At 44.5% G+C, this 14,396-nt stretch overlaps 2 long non-coding RNA genes across 2 annotated transcripts; both read left to right on the top strand.

The window, feature by feature from the left end:
- The first annotated feature begins 3,598 nt into the window (after positions 1 to 3,598).
- Positions 3,599 to 6,307, top strand: LOC121026851 (uncharacterized). The gene is made up of 3 exons (XR_005788468.1): positions 3,599 to 3,935; positions 4,858 to 4,922; positions 5,309 to 6,307. It is a non-coding gene; the product is annotated as an uncharacterized LOC121026851 (long non-coding RNA).
- Positions 6,308 to 8,058: 1,751 nt separating this feature from the next.
- Positions 8,059 to 12,569, top strand: LOC121026852 (uncharacterized). The gene is made up of 5 exons (XR_005788469.1): positions 8,059 to 8,599; positions 9,717 to 9,778; positions 10,250 to 10,339; positions 11,206 to 11,278; positions 11,387 to 12,569. It is a non-coding gene; the product is annotated as an uncharacterized LOC121026852 (long non-coding RNA).
- Positions 12,570 to 14,396: the final 1,827 nt, after the last annotated feature.

The following is a 14,396-nucleotide window of genomic DNA, read 5'->3' as shown; positions in this document are numbered from 1 at the left end:
TGCTGTCTTCTGGTCAGCCCATATGCCTTTTGCTTTCAGCCTTGGGGAACAGTTCCAACCAGGGGTGAGGAAGGACCCCCTAGGAAACCTTCCTATGCACCACATCAGTGGCAAAAGTTGAATGAGCGTCAGGTATGACCTGGCATCTAGGGGACACCTGCTGCAGACCCTCCCTCTGTGGTGGCAGCACGGCCCCTGGTCTCCAAGGTGAAGTCAACACCGGCTCTTTTTTTAAAGGGAACATTTTTTTAATTAATTTTTTTTGAGGGGAGGGGTGGAAGGAGAGAGAGAATCTCAAGCAGGCTCCATGTTCGGTGGCTTTTTAAGCCTGCTGTGTTTGCAACCAAACTCAAGCTAATTCAGAGAAGAAAGCTTGACCTTTAATGACATTATTGGTCATTCATGATTGCAGAACTCGAAAGCGGCCCCATAAATTTGTTCCTCCACAGAATAGTAACTGTAATCCCCTTCCTTTCCTGGACAGGCCTTACCCAAACAGATGTGTCTCTTCAGTGGTTAAATATTATATTAGCTCCCTTTCCCATTAATAAGCAGAGGTCTGGGAAAAGAGTTGCCCTCTTGCCCTAGACAAGGCTTCCAAACTTTCCTAATGATACAAATCACCAGGGCCACTTTCTTTAAGGGCAAAATCTAAGTTCCTAACTCAGACCAACAGAATCAAAACTCCCAAGGAAGTGTGAATGCCCCGAGTGGCTTTTATCATCGGAATCTTTGTTAACCTACTCCAAGTTAATCCCAAGTGCTGCTGGAAGACCAGTGGACTTTGTTGCCCACCAAAAACGCCTCCCCTCTGCTACAGGACAAGGCCTGTAATCTCTAACTTCATTTCCAGCTGGGAAAGCAAGCAGGTGACCCCCCTCGGATATTGTCCCAGATGTGTCCTTAAGCAGCCAGATGGGCTGGTGGTGCATTTGAAGCGCTCTGCCGCTTTTCCCACTGAGCTAGATCAAAGACCCAGAGAAGCCAGCTTTTCTCTCTAATCATAAAAATTCTGATCAGCTAGCCTGACATTCTTTTCATGCTCTTAATCCCTGAGTTAACAGTTGAAACAGTCCTTGGCATTTAGAAAAAGCTAGGCTTTCAAAATTCTTCTTCTAAACCACTCAGTTTATATTTTTCATTTGTCTGTAGCTATGTCCACTTGCAGCTAAGAGAGTAACTGGGAACACTGAAGGAGCAGGGCGGAGGGATCGCCTTTATGAAAATATCCCATGAGAGCAAAACTGGAATGACTTTCACAGCAGAAAGTCCAGGAAGTTCTCTTGTTACACTTTCAAGGTCACCTTGATTTAGTTTCTCCCTCCAAAAGCACAAACTCTGTGTATATGGTAAATAACAATTAAAAAACAAAACAAAACAAACCCCTAACAAACTGAATTCAACAGCATATTAAAATGATTATGTGCTATGACAACCAAGTGGGATTTATTCTTGGAATGCAAGGATAGTTCAACATTCAAAAGCCAATCAATGTAATACATGAACAGAATGAAGGGGGAGGCGGGGAACCCAGTGCTTATATCCGAAAAAAAGTGTTAGGGTTCATTGAACATATTATGGACCAGGCATGATTCTGGATATTTAATATGCATGGTATCATTTCACCCTTTTAACAACCAGGTTATAGTCAATCAAGAAAATGATGCTGAGCTCCAGGGCCTGGGGTCACTTGCATATTTGACCACTGCAGCTTCATGGCAGCGGGGGCCTGGACACCCACGACCACAAAATAACCTCTGACTCTGCTTTTCCCTCTAAAGTCATTTTGACTTTAGTCATTTCTTAGTTTAGATCCTACTTAATTAATGATGTGCTTAATTTAATTCTTATATATACATGATTTGCATTTGTAGATAACGTCTAGAATTATGTACGGTGTTACGTTTACATTTGAGTAGATTGCCTGTTATTTCAGCCATTAATGTATTTCAGCATGGAAAGAGACATTTAAAACAATAAGATTATTTTAGGATGAGAAAAGAAGAGAACCCTATGCTGGTAATTAAGCTCCAAACCATCCTTAGGTACTCTGCTTTAGCGAAGACTCTACCAAGGAGATTTTTCCTTTGCCAGGTGGCTCCATGTTAGGCTCTGCCCATAGGGCGCGCTGGAGGGAGACTGCAAGAGAAAGAAATTACTATTTCCTGTTTTGCTTGCTGTTACTGTCAGTAGATTTCATCATTCTGGCTGTGACAGTTCCAATTTCTAGGCGTCCCCCTGCAACACACCCAGACCAGCCTCACGGTGCCCCTTCAAAAATACCAGCAATGTATTGTATATTTGCAAGGTGCCAAGAGAGTACATCTTAAAAGTTCTCATCACAAGAAAAATTATGTAACTATCCATGGTGATGGATAGTAACTATGTGGTATATGTGAAACTAATACAATGCATGTTGATTAAAAAAAAAAAAAAAATGACCAGCACCAGCCAGACAGTGCTTCCTCCCTGGAGGTTTTTGGTTGTTGGTTTCGTTTACTAGATCACTGGTTTATTATGAAAGGATATAACACAGGAACAGGCAGATGGCATGGGGCAAGGGCGGAGCTTCCATGCTCTCTCCCTCCAAATCTCCATGTGCTCACAATCCTGGATATGAGCACACATGTGAACCTCTCCAGAGGTTCTTGGCCCAAGATCGTCAGATGCCAGCACTAGCTAAGCGCCATTTTCTACTCAGAAAGCTGGGTCCCAATTCCATGGGGTCTCTTCTCCAAGCTTCTGCGTTGTAATGTAATTCCAGCCTCTTCCCTTTGCCCCCCAACCTGCTACTACCTGAGTTACGTCAGTGCTCACTTTGTGCTTTTTCAGTCCCCCAATATCTGTTGAATTTCCTATATTAAATCTTTCTATTAAAATAGCTGGTAAAGTTTCTGTTCCCCTAACTGGATCCTGACTGATACATAATATTAACAGTGGGGTTAGGAAACAGACCTACAAAAATGGGATTATGGGGTTGGTTTGGTCATTTCTTGGCCTCACAGATAGTGCTGAGCTCCTTGTCAATGAAGAATGGGATGTTAGTAACCTATGGCATGCAGTAATATCGAAACTAATCAAAGCATCAGTCGTAGTAGTAGGCTGTGAGGAAGTTCCTGGTGAAGAAAGTGATGTAAGGACCAAGTGGCTGCTACATTTAACCACGGTGGTAGCAACAATGGACTATGAGGTCTGTGGGAGTAGGGTGGCTGCATTGGAGTGCCCTAGAATAGTTAAATAGAACATTAACGAGCTCAAGGCTTTAAACTCTCAGCTCAAGTAATGGTCAGGAAACCAAAGAGCTTCTACGGTGACCCTAAAAGAATGTCTTTTCTTTTTTTCTAGTACCTGCAGGGCTGACCTCCCTAAAAATCAAACACACAACTCAAATATGCAGGTTACATAATTACGACAAAAGTTTAATTTGAAGCCTCATCAAGTATGTCATATGCAAGGTCAGGGGCTTGTGAAGGATTGGGCTCCTGAGATTTAGAAGGAGGACACCCACGGAAACTCAGATGAAGTTGATAATCTTGAGCCCCCAAGTCATTCTGAGCCATCCTTGTTAGCAGAAGCAACTGTGTCCTCTTACTCTTTTTGGAGGCACTATGGTAACCTCAACTGAAGTAGCAAACGATGCCTCGTTTCCTCAAAATTCCTGCTAACCACCCCTCTTTGCCTCTGAACATAATGGATCAGTTTTCAGCACACTCTAGGGAAGTGGTACAAGGTTCTGACACAGGAGAAAAGATCTTAGAGTCTCTGTGATCGAGGAAGTCTCTCCCTTCAATTTTAATATTTGATTTTCATTGCAGTGACATTATGTGCAATGAAAACATCCAACTTCCACCTTGCAGGTGTTCAAGAATATTTAGCATTGAAACTTGACAAATAGTTGGTGACTAAGCCAACTTTGTGGGCTTTTTGTCATTAAGGTGAGCAATTCATTCATTCATTTTATACAAAATTTGACCCTTTGTAGGATATTTCTTATTCAATGACTAAAAATAAGAATAACTCATAAAGCAGTGGTTCTCAAAGCATGATCTCCAGATCACCAGCATCTAGCAGCTTGTTAGATGTTAGCAGCATCTAACCCCCTAGAAATGTGAATTCTTGGGGGTGCCTGGGTGGCCTAGTTGGTTAGGCAACTGACTCTTGATCTCAGCTCAGGTCTTTTTTTTTTAATTTTTATTTTAGGTTTTTTTTTTTTTTTTTTTTGACAGAGAGAGAGAAAGAGAGATGGAGAGAATGCATAAGCAGTGGAGAGGAGCGGAGGGAGAGGGAGAGAATCTTGAGCGGGCTCCATGCTTAGTGCAGAGCCTGACTTGGGGCTCTGTCCCACAAGCATGAGATCATGACCTGAGCCGAAATCAGGAGTCGGATGCTTAACCGATGGAGTCACCCAGGTGCCCCCCGCCTCAGGATCCCATCTTATCGAAAATTTCTGTGTCAGTTATTATCCGAGTACCTGGGACATGTCCTCACAGACAACATTATAAACCCAAGCTGTCGCCCTATGGGTTACCCTCACTCTTCCCCTTGCTCTCCACTTGCAGCAGCTGTGGGATTAAACGAACCAGAGGCAAAATGACTTTCCTTAAGATGCAGTTACAATAAAAAAAAAAAAAAAAGTAAAAAGGGGCACCTGGGTGGCTCAGTTGGTTGAGTGTCCAACTTCCGCTCAGGTCATGATCTCGCAGTTCGTGAGTTCGAGTCCCACATCAGGCTCCGGCTTGGAGCCTGGAGCCTGCTTCGGATTCTATGTCTCCCTCTCTCTCTCTCTACCCCCCACCCCGCACATGCTTTGTCTCTCTCTGTCTCAAAAATAAATATTAAAAAATATTTTTTTTGAAGATGCAGTTACAACGACAAAAGAAAGCTAATCAACTAAAACTACATACTTCCAAGAAACAACTAAGGTTAGTGAATCTGCCATTTAGCAAATTAGTTGTTTGGGAGATCAACCCAGATCCATGACTCTATGTAGAATAAAGACTCGGTACATCATCGACATCTATGCTTGTGTCAAAACATTAAAAGTTGATCTCAGTCTTTCACTGATTGTTCAAATATGGCTTTTTAGCACATTAAAATGTATCTTTTGCGGCCCCTGAGTGGCTCAGTTGGTTAAGCTTCCAACTCTTGATCTCAGCTCAGGTCTTGATCTCAGGGTTGTGAGTGCCAGCCCCAAGTTGGGCTTCATGCTGAGTATGAAGCCTACTTCAAAAAAAAAAAAAAAAAAGTCTCGTTTGATGAAAGCACTCTTTTTGGTTTGGCTAACTCTTTTGACCTAAACTTTTTTCAGCCACATCTATAGACCAGACCCACCTTCTTCTGAGGCAGTCATGACACTGACCTTGCAGGAAACTTCAGGTAGTGTTTTATTTGCTCGTTTGGTTGTGGTTTATGATTTTTATAGAAATGGAATCACGTTAATCTTTGGCTCTTTTTTTACCTAGCAGCTCATGCCATCTTTCCCAAATCCATACAATTTATTTTTAATATTCTGACGAAAAGGACTGCTTGATACGGTTACAGCTGAGCATTTCTCCAGCAAGATATATCAAGATATGAAATTGAGATCAAGGATTAAGCTCATTTTTTGCCACAGTAATAAAATCCATAACCTGAATAAGAATCCAGGGTAAAAAAAAACATTTAAACTTTGGTAGAGGCACTGTTGTGGCAAGAGTGTAGGAAAACAGACAACTTTAAGTTGTGAGAACCTAACTGGGTACAACGTCTTTTTTTTGGAACAGAGTGATTTGGCAATATCTATTACAATTGAAAATGCACATACAGTTGAATTCAAGAAGATGCAAGTATTTTCTGCTAGGAACGTAACCTACATATATATTTTACACGAAAGAGTGTCTTAGCAATATAGACAATGAATGTCTGCACTGTCAGTGCACAGCCTGCTTGGGATTCTCTCTCTCCCTCTCTCTCTGCCCCTCCCCACCCATCCCCCTCCCCACAAAAGAGCAAGCAGGTCTATAAGAACAGGTATGAGATGATCTTTAAGATGTGTTGTATACTGTTGTATAGTATATTTACTATGCTACCATTTGCAAGGGGAAAGTGGTATATGCCTGTCACTGAATGTATGTGCTTAAAATATCACTGAAAGGCTGCACAATCAACTGGGATAGAGAAGTGGCTGGGTGTTCCAGTTATCTATGTATAACAAACAGTGATCTATATAACAAGCCACCCCCAAACATTGTGGCTTGAAGCACAATTCCGTAGGCTGACTGAGTTTTGCTGGGCAGTCTGCTAGGAATGCAGCCATCTGTCAGCCCAAGACTTACAGACTGAGCTCAACATCCAAGATGGTTCACTCACACGGCTGGGAGTTCTGCTGGCTGTTGTTAGGAGCTCAGCAAGGTTGTTCACCAGAGCTCCTACCTGTGGTCTTTCCATGTGATTTTTCCCAGCACGGTGCCTGGCTCTCAAGAGGGAGTGTCCTAAGAGTGAGCATTCCATGGGTCCCAGGTGGAAGCTGCAAGGATCTTACAACCTAGCTTGGAAGTCTCAGAATATCACTTCCATTTCATTCTGTTGCTCAAGCAGACCACTAAGCCAAGCCAGATACAAAAGGAATGGAATTAGATTCTTCCTCTCTATGGGAAGAGTGTCAAGGACACAGTGCATGTGGAATAGGAGATAATATTGCCATCCTCTGGAAATACAATCTTCCATAGAGAGATACTGACTTTTTTACCGTTTAGTCTGTGATACTTCTTGAACTTCTGTCCACATGGACATCCAAGTGTGTTTCAAGATTTTAGATCAACCACATTTGTAATTGTTTATGGTTGGTTAGTAGCCTCATCCTTCTTTACAGACAAGTTCTCGGGAGGACTCATGGGGTTACACTGTCACAGCCCTCAGTAACATCATGTTCTGAATTGTCCTGAGTTTCTTGCACATTTTCACTGCTTGTCAGGCTTACCCATCAAACTTCCTGTTTTTAACCACCAACCCACAGTCTTAGTTAAAAATTGTAATTTCGAAATGATTATAGTTCAAAGAGATCAATGAAAAGTGACACTGAAACCACAAAAACAGAGTTATCAGAGAACCCTTGTGGGAAGTGAAACTAAGCATGGTCATGCATTTGTTACCAAAACATTTGATTTCAGCACATTGTGGTGGGAAGGAAACTGCTTTGTGGAGACTGTGTGTGTGTGTGTGTGTGTGTGTGTGTGTGTGCGCGCGCGCGCATGAGATATCAAATGCCTGGAACGTCACCCTCGAGAGAGAAGACTCTGCACTTAAATAAATGTCAGGTGTCTATAAATCAGTTGGAGGTGGATATTTGAAGGAAATCTCAATATTAAGAATTATCTACTAGCCAACTTGTTTCATTTACTTGAATTATGTCTGTGACTGCAGTTTATATTCCTCTTTTACAAAAAAAAAAAAACACAAAACCATGGTGGTTGAATCATAGCTATATAGTAGTCATGCAGAAAATCAAAATTGTCCCTGTGTATTTTACTTTAAGAATCACCAAATATTTGGGGGGGGGGGGTGTGAGGATCGCTGTCGTATGGACTCTGAGCATTCATCCCAGCCTCTTGCTTGAGTTTCCTAATACCCATGTGAGGGGCACTGCCTCAGTTTTACAGGTGATTAATCTCAGCCACAGGAAAGGGTGTTATCTGACCAACCAGCAGGGCAGGAGGGCAATCTGTTTTCCTAAACTGTTTTTAAACCGCTCTTCCATGAAGGGCACGCGCCTGCTGACGAGCGATCCCTCTGTGTTCCTGAGCCAGGCTGCGTCTGCTGAGGGTCACTGGGACAGGCGGTTCTTAGGATGTTCTCTCCGACAACCTTTACATTTCTTTTTTTCGACTGAACTGAATGTTACCTTGGTGGTGCTAGAATGTAAGTCACAGCCACTGACATTTCCAGCAGGCAATAAGGTGGGCCCCCCTAGGGGCGGAGCTCGAGGCCTGAGGATCTTCTGAATGGTGTAGGTTTGCATCAGGCAGTAGCTCCCTTCCAAATTTGGAAATTTAGGTACTTGTGTTTACAGCCATAAGAAGTTCTGGGCTCTTAAGGGAGCCGTGTAATTAGATTACACTCACCTGGATAATCCCTTTTTGCATCAACTGTGTCATATAACATAATGTAGTCACAGGAATGATATCCCATTCACAGGTTCAGGGGGATAAAGGGTATGGAATCTCTTGTGGGAGCAGGTAGGGCATTTTGAGAATCCTGCCTACCACATTCTGGTTCTGCTGCTGGGAGTCAAGAGAGCATTTAAGAACAAGTGATCAGATGAGAATGACTCTCCTGGGGATATGTTTTCCCAGGCTTCGTTGGCATTAATTGCTAAGTAGGTTTAGGTAACATTTGCAGTGGGTCTTATGGTCCTTAACGTGTACAATTTACCCTCATGCCATGGTTCTCACAGTGTGGGCGCAGGACCAGCCTCATCAGCATCATCTGGGACCTTGTCAGAAATGCAAATTTGGGGTCGCGTCCCAAACCTACTCAATTAGACGCTCTGGGTTTGTGGTCCTGAGATGTGTGTCGTAACAGGTGATTCTGATGCTACTCAATTGAGAACTATTTTTCTAAAGTAAGTCCCCAGTTTCTTTCTTTCCTTCCTTCCTTCCTCCCTTCCTGCCTTCCTTCCTTCCTCCCTTCCTGCCTTCCTTCCTTCTTTCCTTCCTTCTTTCCTTCCTTCCTTCTTCTTTCCTCCTTCCTTTCTTCTTTCCTTCCTTTCTTCTTTCCTTTCTTCTTCCTTCTTTCCTCCTTCCTTCCTTCATCCTTCCTTTGTTCCTTCATTCCTTCCCTCTCATTTCTCTGTGTGTGTATGTGTGCATGTGCATAAATCAGGCCATCTCTAGTGACTTCCGTTTCCAACAATCTATGATTCTGTGAATGTTATTAAAATGATTACAGTGTATAAACTAAAAGGCACATGTGTGCATCATCTGTGTGTGTGTGTGTGTGTGTGTGTGTGTGTGAGCTTACATACGCACAGTGGCTGAGAGCAGTCAAATCCTGGGTCCACTAATTACTAGCTGTGTAGCTGGGGCGGCTGCTTAGATTCTCTGAGGCTCAGTTTCCTCATTTATAAAAGAGGCTGCTATGTTTCAGATTCTGTGTCTCCCTCTCTCTCTGCCCCTCCCCTGTTCATGCTCTGTCTCTCTGTCTCAAAAATAAATAAACGTTAAAAAAAAAAAAAAAAAGAGGCTGCTAATAGTACCTATTTCGGAAGGGCACGAGGATTGAGTGAGACGACATGGAATGAGTCCGGAGCCTAGTAGCTCAGTGACTGTCAGTTGTAGTTATTTTATCTTGCTACATTTAAGTGTTCCCCTTGGGTTCTTGAGGAGCTGGGTCCCTAGTAGGGCTGGAGTACCAGGCCCAAGTCAAGAGGCCCTGAAACCACTGCCCGGATACTAAGGATTAGCTGAAGGTCAAGATGAAACTTCTCTGATCCTCAGGGTCAGTTTAAGTCATCCCACTACAAAGGGAGTCATTTGGGTAGAGTGTGTACGTAATCCTGTGGCTGCCTCAGTGTCCTTCCCTGGGAAGCTTGAGGAGATCACAACATAGAATCAGCTGAAATGTGGAGAAAAGAAGCTGCAAACAGTGGGCCTTTGTTATCTGTGTGTGTCTGCTTATATGTTTGTTTATTTTTGGTTTTTAATTTTCTTGTTGCTTTTCTTTGTTTTGCATCTTGAAAGGAGCAGAAATAGTTAAGGCCTGGAAGAGGGTCAGGATGTGCCTCTGTGAGGAAGCGTGTCAGGTGGGACACCCCTCATCCCCCCCCCCGCACCCGACTTCAAGGGACCCTCATCCCACCCCGACTTCACGGGCCTCACCAGTCAGGCTTCGAGGGATCTCCCCAGAGCTCACTAAGAGGCCTGAATAAAGATGAAGACCTCGTTGAGCCAGACACAGGGAGAGAGAAGAGGCCCCTCAGCAGGGTCTGCTTCCTCCAAGGGGAGCTCCACACTCCTCAACCTTCTGGGTCATCCTCCTGTGAGCTGATGTGGGAGGGAAAGCAGAGGCCACCCAGTGTGAATTGCTGCTGTCTGAAATGGAAGCCATTCTCCCACGCGTAGGCAGGCAGTGACATGAGAGGCAGAGCCCCACAGCTGCTCCCCACCCGCAGCCTGTTCCCAGGCACCACATGGCTCCTTTAAGCTTCGATGCCACCAAGAGAGTGGCCCAGCCTGGGAGACACTGCTCTGCTAACAACCGCTAATAACCACAGGAACTCTCCCGGTGGGATGCGGATGCTGGCCTGGTCCTCTTCAGCCCCAGGAAGAGGAGTTAGAGCTTGCCGATATGTGCGCTATTCGAGGTGGGTCTCTGGCTGAGGTCTTCAGCGGCTGCCATATGTCCACCAGTCTTATGCAGGAGGTGAGCTCCCCCAGTGAGAGCTCTTAGGACTGCAGACCGGCCAGGTTCCTGGAAGGCCTCACCATTCAGAGTTAGAGGCCCAAAGGTGCACTCATAACCGTTTTTGCCATCCAACACTTCTCGTATTCCCCATTAATGTGTCTGCATATTAATCCACTTGGTCCCCTTCATGCAGACCAAAGTTGGCCAATGTGGGGAGTGATTACAGATACTGCCTTCTCCCCTCTGTTGCTCCAGAAAGCCCGTCAATAATTTGATTCCAGTTAGCTGGAACCCTGGGTAACAGAACATTCTGCAACGCTAAACAATGTTTATAAAATGTTTATTAAAAAAATTTGGAAACCAACACCCAGCATCCTGAGGATATATTTTTTAACTGGTGCTGGGTAAAAAAGTGTTAGAAAAAAAAAAAAAATGAAGTCCGTAGCGCAATATAACATATGAAAATAAAAGATCCATACACAAAACAATACTCCTAAAACTACAATGATATTTTTCACATTGACGTGGTCGCCTGTTTGGAGTAAAGAGATTAGCGCTAGGAATGGAGAAAGCAGGGAGAGGGGAGGAGAGGGGGTGGAGCGGGGAGGAGGGGAGTGGGGGAGGAGGGCGCAAGGGAGGGAAGAGGAAAAGGGAGGGGGAAGGGGGAGGGAGGAGGAAGGGGTGGGGGAGGGGAGGGGAAAAACTTGTAATGATGATAGCCAACTATGTCTCAAGGAGTATGAGTAACTCTATCCTCTAGAATGAAGTTACAAAACAAAAGGTAAGAGAAGAAGCAAGCCCTCGACTTGTGATTTCACTTTACAGATGGAGAAACCAAGGCTCAGAAGCATGAATTCTTTGGCTCTGAGGTTTCACGGCCATCAGGGGCAGAAACCAGGTATTTTGACTCCCCCTTCACTGCTCATTCTACTATGTCACACTGCTGCACAAGTATTTACAATACCTTGATTCTTGCCCTCCTAATGAGTAATTAATTCGGTTATAGTTTTAACAAGAGAGGTTGATCATCGCTGGTCCAACTCATACCTTCTCCTCCTGGAAGCTACCCCACGCTACACGAAGACAATAGCCCTGCTGGCCACCAGAAGACCTAGCCCTCCTCCTCTTGAGGTGGGCATCTGATGCAAGGGCAACCTTTCCACAGATAGGGGGAAGGCTGGCCAACCATCCTGGTTTGTGTTGGACTGGGGGGTTCCCAGAAGGCAGGACTTTCAGTGCTAATTCCAGAAAAGTCCTGAGCCAACTAGGACAAGTTGTTCACTCAGGCAGGAAGGGACTTGTGACCTGTGAGCTCGGGTTCCAAACCACAGAATAGGCAATCAGGTTCTCAGAAACTGGGAAACTAAAAGACTGGGCCTGTCACCTGAAATAGAAGGGCCATGATATAGAAAAAGAGCAAGGAGAATTGAAGAGCTGCCGTGTTGATCACATGGAAACAAAACTTACGAGCAGAAACTCTGAGCCAGTAGAGGACACTGACCGTATTTTAGGAAAACTGACTTTCAGTAGCTTCTTCCTTAAAAACCACCGTGGCCAATTGCAGATCCTTGCGGAGACTCTTTCCAGATGCTTCTGTTTGCTGCTGCTGCTTCTGCTTTCATTGCCAAGGAAAGGGCTACAGCAGACTCTTCCGTATTAAAGCAAGTTCCCTCCAAATCATGCTGCTTATCTTCCGAATTGAAACGAAATGAGCAAAATCCAGCACCCTTAGAAATTTCAAGTTGGGAAACCCCAGAGTGACTCTTCCTGACTCCCACCTCACATTTTTGGAGCTCAGGAAGCTCTTCATCAGCCAAAGCTGAGGTAGCAGACTGTTTTTCCCAAAGAGAGCCGTGACAACATTTCCCATCTCTCATCCTCTTCTTACATTATTTGACACCCTGTGGCTTATTTGACACCCTGTGGCTACTGTGAATGTTGGCTGCTGATGGCTCACAGCTGATCCCAGTCCAGAGACTTGCCCTTGGCCCATGGGAGCCTTCTCTCCCAGAGGAATATGCCGACCCCCAAGGGAACACCCAGCCCAAGCCAAGGTGACACAGGGGTACAAAAGGCCAGCCTCACTGCGTCACAGAGGACCAATCCAGTGGCATGATTCTTGCTTCACTACTTGGTGGGATCAGGCTGTCTCTCGTCTCCAGCTGAGGCCACATCCTTGCTGAGCGTCCCCCCCCCACCTTGTACCCCTTTTTTCTTTCCTCGCTCCTTTCCCCGTGTAAGTACTTCCTTAACTAAGAATCCCCCACTCAAGGGTATTTCTGGAGATGCCAACCCAGGACACGCTTCCGGGGAAAGTAACAATTGTGCACTTTCGACTGAAATCTATGTGTGATTTTTTTGTGATTGGCTATTAGCTTCATTTAACAGCATTTATTGGCGACCCATGATACACATAAAGTGCGGAATAAGGCCTGGCTTTTACAGTCAAGGAATTTATATTGTAGTAGGGAGGACTTACAAGTAACCACAAACTCTACTCCAAGATAGAATTCAGTATGAATGACAACAAAGTTAAAAACCTAATTCTGGAATGTAGAGAAAGGGGTGCTTGATTTTGACCTGGAGAATCAGGAAAGAAATAGGCACGGGGAGGTGGCATTTCAACCGAGACTCCAAAGGCGGTAGCATCTTGGTAGCCAGAAGACACAAGGAAGGACATTCCAAAGGTGGGAACAGTGTGGAAAAGGCACACATTCCCGGGATGCATGCTGTGCTCTCAACACACCGGAGAAGCAGTCTGTCTGCTACAGTAAATTTGCTTATCTCTGTTCTGTCCAATATGTGTTGAGCCGATCTTTTTTTTTTTTTTAGGTTTAACTCTCAGAGGGCAATATTATTTCTCTTATTTGTGTGTTTCTGGAAGGAAGCCCTATTACAGCCCCAAATATTGATAACCGAACCATGAGGTGTTACTTGCGGCAGCCACCAGAGGGACCTCCTAATGGTAAAAATGGCTCTACAGGGATGACCAGAGCCTTCTGCTGGCCTCATTACCCTTAAGTCAGCATCATCCATAGACAGGAGAAGCCCAGTCTGACGTCTACTCTAAAGCGCCTCCCTCCAGGTAATCACTACCTCTGAGCCCCAAACCAAATCTACTTGGACATCTGCCTTTGAGCCTGTCGGCCATACCCCACGGGAGCAAGACCCTGCTACAGCCTGCATCCAGATACCATTTTGTCCCAGAGCCTTTCTTATTCATTTTCACATATGCATGCGTACTAAGTTGGGGCTTTGCACAAAGGAAGTCAAGTTGTAAAATAAAATTTTATCTTCCTGCTCTGCCAGTCTCTTCCCAACGAGAATGGATCCCAGTCAAGTTAGAAGCTTTTCAAGCAGGTATTCAGGACCAAAATACATGAGTTGGCTCCAATGGCTACAGGCCTGTGACTTTTTCACAGCCCTGCAAGGAGACCACAGCAAGAAACTGAAAAGACCCTAAAGGAGGGTATTATCTAGGAAAGTCGGCGATTCACCGAGAGGCACACTCCCAGTCTGCTTTGCCACAGAAGGGTCGGTGTGCGTGGACGGCCTAACTGTCCATCTCTCCGGGAGATTTCATGTGATCTTCCTTGGTATCTTTCTCCGCTTTGCTACTTTTTCTATGCCTTTCAGTCACTTCGCTGCTTAACTTTACTCGTCATCTCAGACTCCTCATATGCTTTTCTTTATTCCCTCCTCTTCCTTCAGACTTTCTTCCTGAATTAACTGACTAGAAGGAGGCCAAGATCCACATCTACGCGAAAATGAGGTTTAGGTTTTTTGCTTTTTTTATTGACGTATAACTGATCCACCACATTATATTCGTTTCAGGCATGCCACATAATGATATGACATTTGTGTACATTGCAAAACGGTCACCGCAATAAGTGTACTTAATATCCATCACCATACATCGTTACAAATGTTTTTCTTGTGATGGATTTACTCCTAGCAACTTTCAAATATGCAGTACGATGTTACCAAAGAAGTCACTCAACTCCAAAGCTGGGAAA

Source organism: Herpailurus yagouaroundi, unplaced genomic scaffold (assembly GCF_014898765.1).
Source record: "Herpailurus yagouaroundi ecotype Mexico unplaced genomic scaffold, PumYag 162560, whole genome shotgun sequence".
Classification (NCBI taxonomy): domain Eukaryota; kingdom Metazoa; phylum Chordata; class Mammalia; order Carnivora; family Felidae; genus Herpailurus; species Herpailurus yagouaroundi.
This window is presented reverse-complemented; position numbering and strand designations above follow the sequence as displayed.